The 8,764-nt window shown below is 46.6% G+C and overlaps 1 long non-coding RNA gene across 3 annotated transcripts; it reads right to left on the bottom strand.

Annotated features, from left to right (window-relative positions):
* Positions 1–7,002: 7,002 nt before the first annotated feature.
* Positions 7,003–7,770, bottom strand: LOC118099497. 3 transcript variants are annotated; one of them, XR_004694284.2, is made up of 4 exons: positions 7,611–7,760; positions 7,400–7,524; positions 7,167–7,304; positions 7,003–7,066 (listed from the first exon to the last, which is right to left on the bottom strand). It is a non-coding gene; the product is annotated as an uncharacterized LOC118099497 (long non-coding RNA). The 3 variants fall into 3 exon arrangements; XR_004694283.2 differs by having other exon boundaries at positions 7,425–7,524; positions 7,611–7,757; XR_004694286.2 differs by lacking the exon at positions 7,400–7,524 and having other exon boundaries at positions 7,611–7,770.
* Between the last annotated feature and the right edge of the window lie 994 nt (positions 7,771–8,764).

Raw genomic sequence — 8,764 nt, 5'->3', positions numbered from 1 at the left:
TCTAGACACACACTGTCTCACTGACTGCGGACACACACTGTCTCACTGTCTGAGGACACACACTGTCTCTGAGGACACACACTGTCTCACTGTCTCTGAGGACACACACTGACTCACTGTCTCTGAGACACTCACTGTCTCTGAGGACACTGTCTCTGAGGACACACTGTCTCACTGTCTCTGAGGACACACACTGACTCACTGTCTCTGAGGACACTCACTGTCTCTGAGGACACACACTGTCTCCTGCTGAGGACACACACTGTCTCACTGACTCTGAAGACACACACTGACTCTGGACACTGTCTCACTGTCTCTGAGGACGAGACTGTCTCACTGACTATGAGGACACTCACTGTCTCACTGTCTCTGAGACACACTGTCTCACTGCTCTGAGACACTCACTGTCTCACTGTCTCTGAGGACACACACTGTCTCACTGTCTCTGAGGACACACACTGTCTCACTGACTCTGAGGACACACACTGTCTCACTGACTATGAGGACACCTTCTCACTGTCTCTGAGGACACACACTCACTGACTCTAGACACACTGTCTCACTGTCTCTGAGACACACTGTCTCTGAGACACTGTCTCATCTCTGGCAGCTCACTGTCTCTGAGACACTCACTGTCTCTGAGACACACTGTCTACTGCTGAGACACACTGTCTCACTGACTCTAGACACCGACTCTGAGACACACTGTCTGTCTCTGAGCAGACTGTCTCCTGACTGAGGACACTCACTGTCTCACTGTCTCTGAGGACACACACTGTCTCACTGACTTGAGGACACTCACTGTCTCACTGTCTCTGTGGACACACTGTCTCACTGTCTCTGAGGACACACACTGACTCTGAGGACACACACTGTCTCACTGACTATGAGGACACTCACTGTCTCACTGTCTCTGAGGACACACACTGTCTCACTGACTCTGAAGACACACACTGTCTCACTGTCTCTGAGGACACACACTGTCTCTGAGGACACACACTGTCTCACTGACTCTGAGGACACTCACTGTCTCTGAGGACACACACTGACTCTGAGGACACACACTGACTCTGAGGCCACACTGTCTCACTGTCTCTGAGGACGCACACTGACTCACTGTCTCTGAGGACACACACTGTCTCACTGTCTCTGAGGACACTCACTGTCTCTGAGGACACACTGTCTCACTGACTCTGAGGACACTCACTGTCTCACTGTCTCTGAGGACGCACACTGACTCTGAGGACACACACTGTCTCACTGTCTCTGAGGACGCACACTGACTCACTGTCTCTGAGGACACACACTGTCTCACTGTCTCTGAGGACGCACACTGACTCACTGTCTCTGAGGACACACTGTCTCACTGTCTCTGAGATCACACTGACTCTGAGGACACACACTGTCACTGACTATAGGACACAAACTGTCTCACTGACTCTGAGGACACACTGTCTCACTGACTCTAAGGACACACACTGACTCTGAGGACACACACTGTCTCACTGTCTATGAGGACGCACACTGACTGAGGACACACACTGTCTCACTGACTATGAGGACACACACTGTCTCACTGACTCTGAGGACACACACTGACTTTGAGGACACACTGTCTCACTGTCTCTGAGGACACACACTGACTTTGAGGACACACTGTCTCACTGTCTCTGAGGATCACACTGTCTCTGAGGACACACTGTCTCACTGACTCTGAGGACACACACTGTCTCACTGACTCTGAGGACACACACTGTCTCTGAGGACACACACTGTCTCACTGTCTCTGAGGACACACACTGTCTCTGAGGACACTCACTGTCTCTGAGGACACACACTGTCTCACTGTCTCTGAGGACACACACTGTCTCACTGTCTCTGAGGACACTGTGGTGGACACCTCTGACATCACTCCTCAATAGAAACACATGGACCTATCTTCAGGAAGCTGACTGAGTGCATCTGGTGTTTTGGTGACAGGATGAGTCTGGAGAGATTGAGATGTTCTGGGTGAGTTAGAGATCAACTGAACCAACCAGACGTGGATTTAAACTTCCCTTATCCGTCCCTTTAAGGAGAGTGTGCACCACACAACAGTGGAGAGTCACTGTGGTCAGTGGGCGGAGCTTCAATACGGGTTGATCTCCAACTTAACCTGGAGCAGGTTAGCCGTTCATCAGAAGTTACCATGGTGATTTACCTCGTTAAGAAGTGGACGAGCTTCGTAGGACTGAAAAAACTAAACCTGAAGTTAACCTGATAACCACAAATCCTGCTTGGTAGCACAGACCCTGGATCTGTGATACTGACTGTGTTTAGTAACATACTGATGAAAGCAGCGTGGACTGACTCCAACCATCTACTGACCTCAGAGTCTCCAGTCGACAGGTTGGACTCTGCTTTAGATCAAGCAGCTCCTTCACTCCTGAGTCCTGCAGGTTGTTGTTACTCAGATCCAGTTCTCTCAGATGAGAGGGGTTTGACCTCAGAGCTGAAGCCAGAGAAGAACAGCTGATCTCTGACAGACTGCAGTCCTTCAACCTGGATAAAGAAATATGAATATTAGAATGTGTCCTCCTGTTGTTGTGGATCGTCATCATGTCAACACAGACTCTCAACATGCTGCTGACCTCAGTCCAGTCTGTGACCTGAAGATAAATATCAGATCAGACATGTTGGACCATTGTTTCATTCATCAGCTTCTTCTCTGTGTTTGGTCACTGAGCAGGTTTGTGTAATTAAACACTGTTTAAAGTAGGGATGGCTCCTGACAGTCACTTCCTGTTTGTTTCTATACTTATCAACTGTCCAACGTGTTTCAATAAGAACGTGTCTTATTTTGAAAACCTGAGGAGGACGAGTGCTCGGCCTCAGTCCACATGTTATTTACTGACACTTTCTTAGTGATCAGGAGCAGGTGAGTGCAGGTGAATGGAGTTGATGAGGTGGACGTGACTGACAGGCTGGGTGAGGGACAGATGACTGAGGGACAGTGAGCAGAGCAGAACTGAGACAATTTAAATAAATAATGACCCAATAAGAAAGAAAGTCTGAAAAGTGAAGAAGGATTTAAGGACCTCAGAGTCTCCAGTCGACAGTTTGGACTCTCCAGTCCAGAACACAGCAGCTTCACTCCTGAATCCTGCAGGTTGTTGTAGCTCAGATCCAGTTCTCTCAGATGTGAGGGGTCTGACTTCAGAGCTGAGGCCACGACTTCACACTGAGTCTCTGAGAGTCCACAACTACCGAGTCTGTAATTAAAGAAAATATCAAATCTGTGAGAATTAAATCAGAAACACAACATTCATAGAAAACGTGATCATGTGACCCTCACCCTGGTAAATCCCCTTTTGTTAAAAACCTCAAGAGAATCCTTTCAGATTTGGTCCAAGCGTTCATTCAGACTAACAGAGGAACTCATTAGATTCAGGGGTCAAAGGTCAAGGTCAAGGTCACAGAACATGTTCATGGCCTCTTGAACATGATGTCTCAAGTCTGTCTTTAGGGGATTTCTTCACATTTTGACTCAAAGAGAAACTGATTAGATTTCAGTGGTCAAAGGTCAAAGGTTACAGTGACCTCATGTTATTGTGAAGTCCACATGTCAGGAACCTGGAGGGACGGACACTGCACTGGTTGGTGGTGGCGTACAAACGCAGGGTGGGAATTCAGTTTGACAAGAAAGAAGAAGAAACTATATTTCCTGCTTCTTCAGTTTCAAGGAACCGTCAGTGATTCTCATCCAAAACACTGATTCAGTGATCGTCTGCTCACACTGTGCTAGCTGTTTGCTCATATATATATATATATATATATATATATATATATATGAGCACAGTATATACAATAATCTCCCTTGCACCCACATGGTCGTATGTCTGAACCCTCAAACTCCAGCACAGTGATCACATTGGATTTCACTCTCCACATCTGATCTAGTTGTTCTCATATGTACATGAGAACAATGAGAATGTATATGTACATAATAATAATAACTTTATTACACACACATGCACACACACACGCACACACACCACACACGCACGCACGCACGCACGCACGCACGCACGCACACACACACACACACACGCACGCACACACACACACTGCAACACCATGCTGCCCAAACAATGAGAACCATTTAACACTGAGTGTATTTGAAGAACGACTCATCTCCACTGATTGAACATGTTATTGATCATGTCTGGACTCACCGAGCCTTCCTGCAGTTCCTCACAGCTGGGATCAGTCTCCAGTCGACCCTGGTCTGATGTGTTGAACTTCTTCAGGTCCAACTCATCCAGAACCTCCTCTGACATCTGCAGCATGTAGGCCAGAGCTGAGCAGTGGATCTCAGAGAGTTTCTCCTCTTTGATCTGTTCTCTGACGTCAGGAACTGTTTCATCTGCTGATGAACTGAGTGGTCGTTCATCTCAGTCAGACAGTGGAAGATGTTGATGCTTCTGTCAGGAGAAATGTCATCACTCTGCATCTCCTTCAGGTTGTTGATGACTCTCTGGATGATCTTTGGATTGTTCTCTCTCCGACCCAGCAGGCCTCCTAAGACTCTCTGGATGATCTCTGGATTGTTCCCTGTCCGACCCAGCAGGCCTCCTAAGACTCTCTGGTTGGACTCCAGACTGAGGCCGTGAAGGAAGCGAACAAACAGGTCCAGATGACCATTTGTACTGGTGAGGGATTTCTTCATGGTTCTCTTCAGGAGGTCATCCAGGGAGAAGGTACTGTCTGTGTTCCCATATGTTCCCAAGAAGTTGTTGAGTTCTTCTCTGTTCCTCTCGGTGTAACAGTGGAATATGTAGACTGCAGCCAGAAACTCCTGAACGCTCAGATGAACAAAGCAGTAGACTGATTTCTGGAAGATCACACACTCTCTTCTGAAGATCTCAGTACAAACTCCTGAGTACACTGAGGCCTCTGTGACATTAAGACCACATCGCTCCAGGTCTTCTTGGTAGAACATGATGTTTCCTTCCTCCAGATGTTTAAGTGCCAGCCTCCCCAGCTTCAGAAGAACGTCCCTGTCAGTCCTCGTCAGCTGCTGTGGAGTCGTCTCATGTCCCTCACCGTACTTGTTGTTCTTCCTCTTTGTCTGAACCAGCAGGAAGTGTGAGTACAGGTCAGTCAGGGTCTTGGGCAGCTCTCCTCTCTGGTCTGTGGTCAACATGTGCTCCAGAACTGTAGCACTGATCCAGCAGAAGACTGGGATTTGACACATGATGTGGAGGCTCCTGGACGTCTTGATGTGTGAGATGATTCTGCTGCACAGCTCTTCATCACTGAATCTCCTCCTGAAGTACTCCTCCTTCTGGGCGTCAGTGAAGCCTCGTACTTCTGTGACCCTGTCAACACATGCAGGAGGGATCTGATTGGCCGCCGCAGGTCTGGAGGTTATCCAGACGAGAGCCGAGGGAAGCAGATTCCCCCGGATGAGGTTTGTCAGCAGCACGTTGACTGATGACCTCTGTGTGACATCAGACACAAGCTCCCTGTGGTTGAAGTCCAGAGAAGGTCTGCTTTCATCCAGGCCGTCAAAGATGAACAAAGGTTTACAGACAGCGAGCGTCTCTGCCGTGAGCTTCTGTAACGCTGGATGGAAAACACGGAGCAGCGTGAGAAGACTGTGCTGCTGGTCTTTCACCAGGTTCAGCTCCCTGAACGAAAGCACAGTCAGCAGACCCACATCTTGGTTTTCTAAACCCTCTGCCCAGTCCAGAGTGAACTTCTGCACCGAGAAGGTTTTTCCAACGCCAGCGACGCCGTTGGTCAGGACGACTCTGATGCTGCTCTGCTGGTCAGTTGAGGCTTTAAAGATGTCGTGGCACTTGATGGGAGTGTCGTGGAGGCTCTTCATCTTGGAAGCCGTCTCAAGCTGCCTCACCTCATGTTGAGTATTAACCTCTTCACTCTGTCCCTCTGTGATGTAGAGCTCAGTGTAGATCCTGTTGAGGAGGGTTCTACTTCCTGTTTCATCAGTTCCTTCAGTCACATGTTCACATCTCCTCCTCACACTGAGTTTATGTTCATCTAAAACCTCCTGCAGACCACGATCTGCTGAAAGACAAGAAACAATGTCAGAGACAGAGAATCTGAGAATCTGCTGATTGTTTTCATCAGATACAGAAAAACTACAGAAAATAAAAGCTTTTTAACTTTGTGCTTTTATAACGATGTTAAATGTTGATGCTGTATGAAGGAACAAAATAAAACAACATGTGCTGATGTCAGAAGTGAAGACATCAGCAGACACATGTACAGTGCTGCTCTGACCGGCTGTCTGAGCTCCAGCTCCTGTCCTGGATCTTTGTCCACACTGGGGACAGGATGAGTCTCCTGAAGAGCCAGACTGGTCCCAGTATGAGGTGATGCACTGTCTGCAGAACCAGTGTCCACAGCTGGTGGAGACTGGATCCTTCAGGACGTCCTGACACGAAGCACAGCAGGACGACTGCTCCTCCTCAGAAACATGACTCCTCTTCCTCTCTCTGTGAAGACATTTCCTGATAACTCACATGTCCCAGTCACAGGTTGTCATTACTTCTGTCAAGGAGGTTTTGTTTTCACCCAGTATGTTTGTGTGTTGGTTGGTTCATTAGTGGGATTATAAAAAACGACAGATTACCAGTAAACTTGGTGGAAGGTTGTGGTCTGTGAACCAGATCGGGGGTTCCTCTTTCACAGACATGTTCAGAGGACTGATGTTTACCAGTGTGTGGAATTTGGTGCAGATCCAAATCAAAATGAGTCTCTAGTGAATCTCAAAGTGGTTTCATAAGGAGCGTGTTGGTTCTTGGTGGAGGTCTGAGCTCTTTGAGTGATTCTGAGAGATTAGTCACCAACTTCAATGAAGCTGTGTCCTAATGCAGGGGCCACACTAGAGGAAACTAAATCCTCTTCAGAGCAGGTCACAGTAGAAACAGTCTCTTACTCTGTGTGTGAGGGTCCAGGTTCATTACTGAAGACTGGAGGAGGTTCCATGGACCAGTCACTCTTCAGAGACACACAGCTGGACCCTGGAGACTCTGCTCTCAGTCTGTGGTCCTGACCTCTGCAAACACAAACATGTTTTTATTCAGAACACATCATTCACTGGTTCATTCTCTGAGGATTCAGTTTGGAGGTTCACATGTTTGGAGCAGGTCTCTTACTCTGTGTGTGAGGGTCCAGGTTCATTACTGAAGACTGGAGGATGTCCCATGGACCGGTCACTCTTCAGAGACACACAGCTGAACCCTGGAGACTCTGCTCCGTCCTCCTCTTCCTCCTCATAACCACTCATCTTCAGTCTGAGAGGAAAAACACTGTGAGCTCAAACACACACAATGAAGCCAGGTACGTAAACTCAGTGTTTCTTCAAATCTAACAGAGTCAACCCTCCTACACTGTGTCCCTGTTGTCACGGTAACCTGAGACAGTTGTAGGTTTAATGTGTTGGACTCAGCCAATCACAGCGTTGAGTCAAACTGTTGATTGACTGACAGAAGTTCATCCTGAATCTTCTTCTCTCTAAAGTCCACGAGTAGAAAACTGACTCAGAGTCAGTGACAGTAAAATAATATGAATGAATAATATAAATGTTGCTGAACACTCACCAGCCTCAGACTTCACGTCTCCTCCGTCTGCTCCTTGTTGTTAGAACAAGTCTGAACACTTTCACTTTCACTGGCTGCTCCTCCTCCGCTCTGCAGTTACTGGAAATCACGTGACTCTGTGTGTGTGTGTGTGTGTGTGTGTGTGTGTGTGTGTGTGTGTGTGTGTGTGTGTGTGTGTGTGTGTGTGTGTGCGTGTGTGTGAGTGTGTGTGTGTGTGTGTGTGTGAGAGTGAGTGTGTGTGTGTGTGTGTGTGTGTGTGTGTGTGTGCGTGTGTTCTAAATTAAAACTGCTGTTTGTAACAACTCATGAATTTCAGACATGTATAATGTATATATACATTCATTATTATTATTGTTATTAACTGTGAACACGATGAAGACGTGTTTCCTTGCGATTGGTCTGATCCGTCAATAGTTTGTTAAAATGTGTAAAACTCCCAAACTGCCCAACTCCATCAAATGAAGCCTGAGCTCAAACCCATGTTTCCTCCTGTGATTTGAAGGTTGTTATATTTCGTGTTGGAGCTGAATGTGTGACTCCATCTGCAGAACTCTGCCACGTCATGTCACATTTACACAGTCCAGTCACAGTGTCTGCTTTATAGATCTAGAGAAATACAGCTGCATTGTGATGCATTATTTGACCGTTGTGTATTTCAATAATTGCTGAGATTTGCATCCCCTTCTTTTCTCTGACTAGACGAGTGTTCGATGTATAAAATGATCCAAGTAGAAACAGTCACAGTGTTTGACCACCAGGTGTCAGCAAAGAGCCAGAGTACCTGGCTGCAGACAACATGGTTTTCCCATCAAGTCTAAACTGGATTCACTGGAATTCCACCATAGAAACTACTTTCTATGAAAACAAAACATAAAACTGATGTGAGTGTAAATTCTATTTCACAGAAAACTTGACCAAAGCCTTGATCATCTTTTCATTGGATTGATTTGACATGTAAGTTGTCAGTTAGTGTTTTATTCACATACAGTATAAAACAAGTTGATCTCAAAGCTTATTGGAGAATCGTGACGTTAAAAAAACAGTTTTTATTTGCTTCAAAGAAAAACACACGTTTGTTTAAGTATAAACACAAAATACTAAACTCTAACACATGAAGGAAGAAAACCATAGAAAATAGAGTTCTTTAATATACA

Source organism: Hippoglossus stenolepis, chromosome 2 (genome assembly GCF_022539355.2).
Source record: "Hippoglossus stenolepis isolate QCI-W04-F060 chromosome 2, HSTE1.2, whole genome shotgun sequence".
Lineage (NCBI taxonomy): Eukaryota > Metazoa > Chordata > Actinopteri > Pleuronectiformes > Pleuronectidae > Hippoglossus > Hippoglossus stenolepis.
Note: the sequence above shows the minus strand (reverse complement) of the source record. Positions and strands in the feature narration are given on the sequence as shown.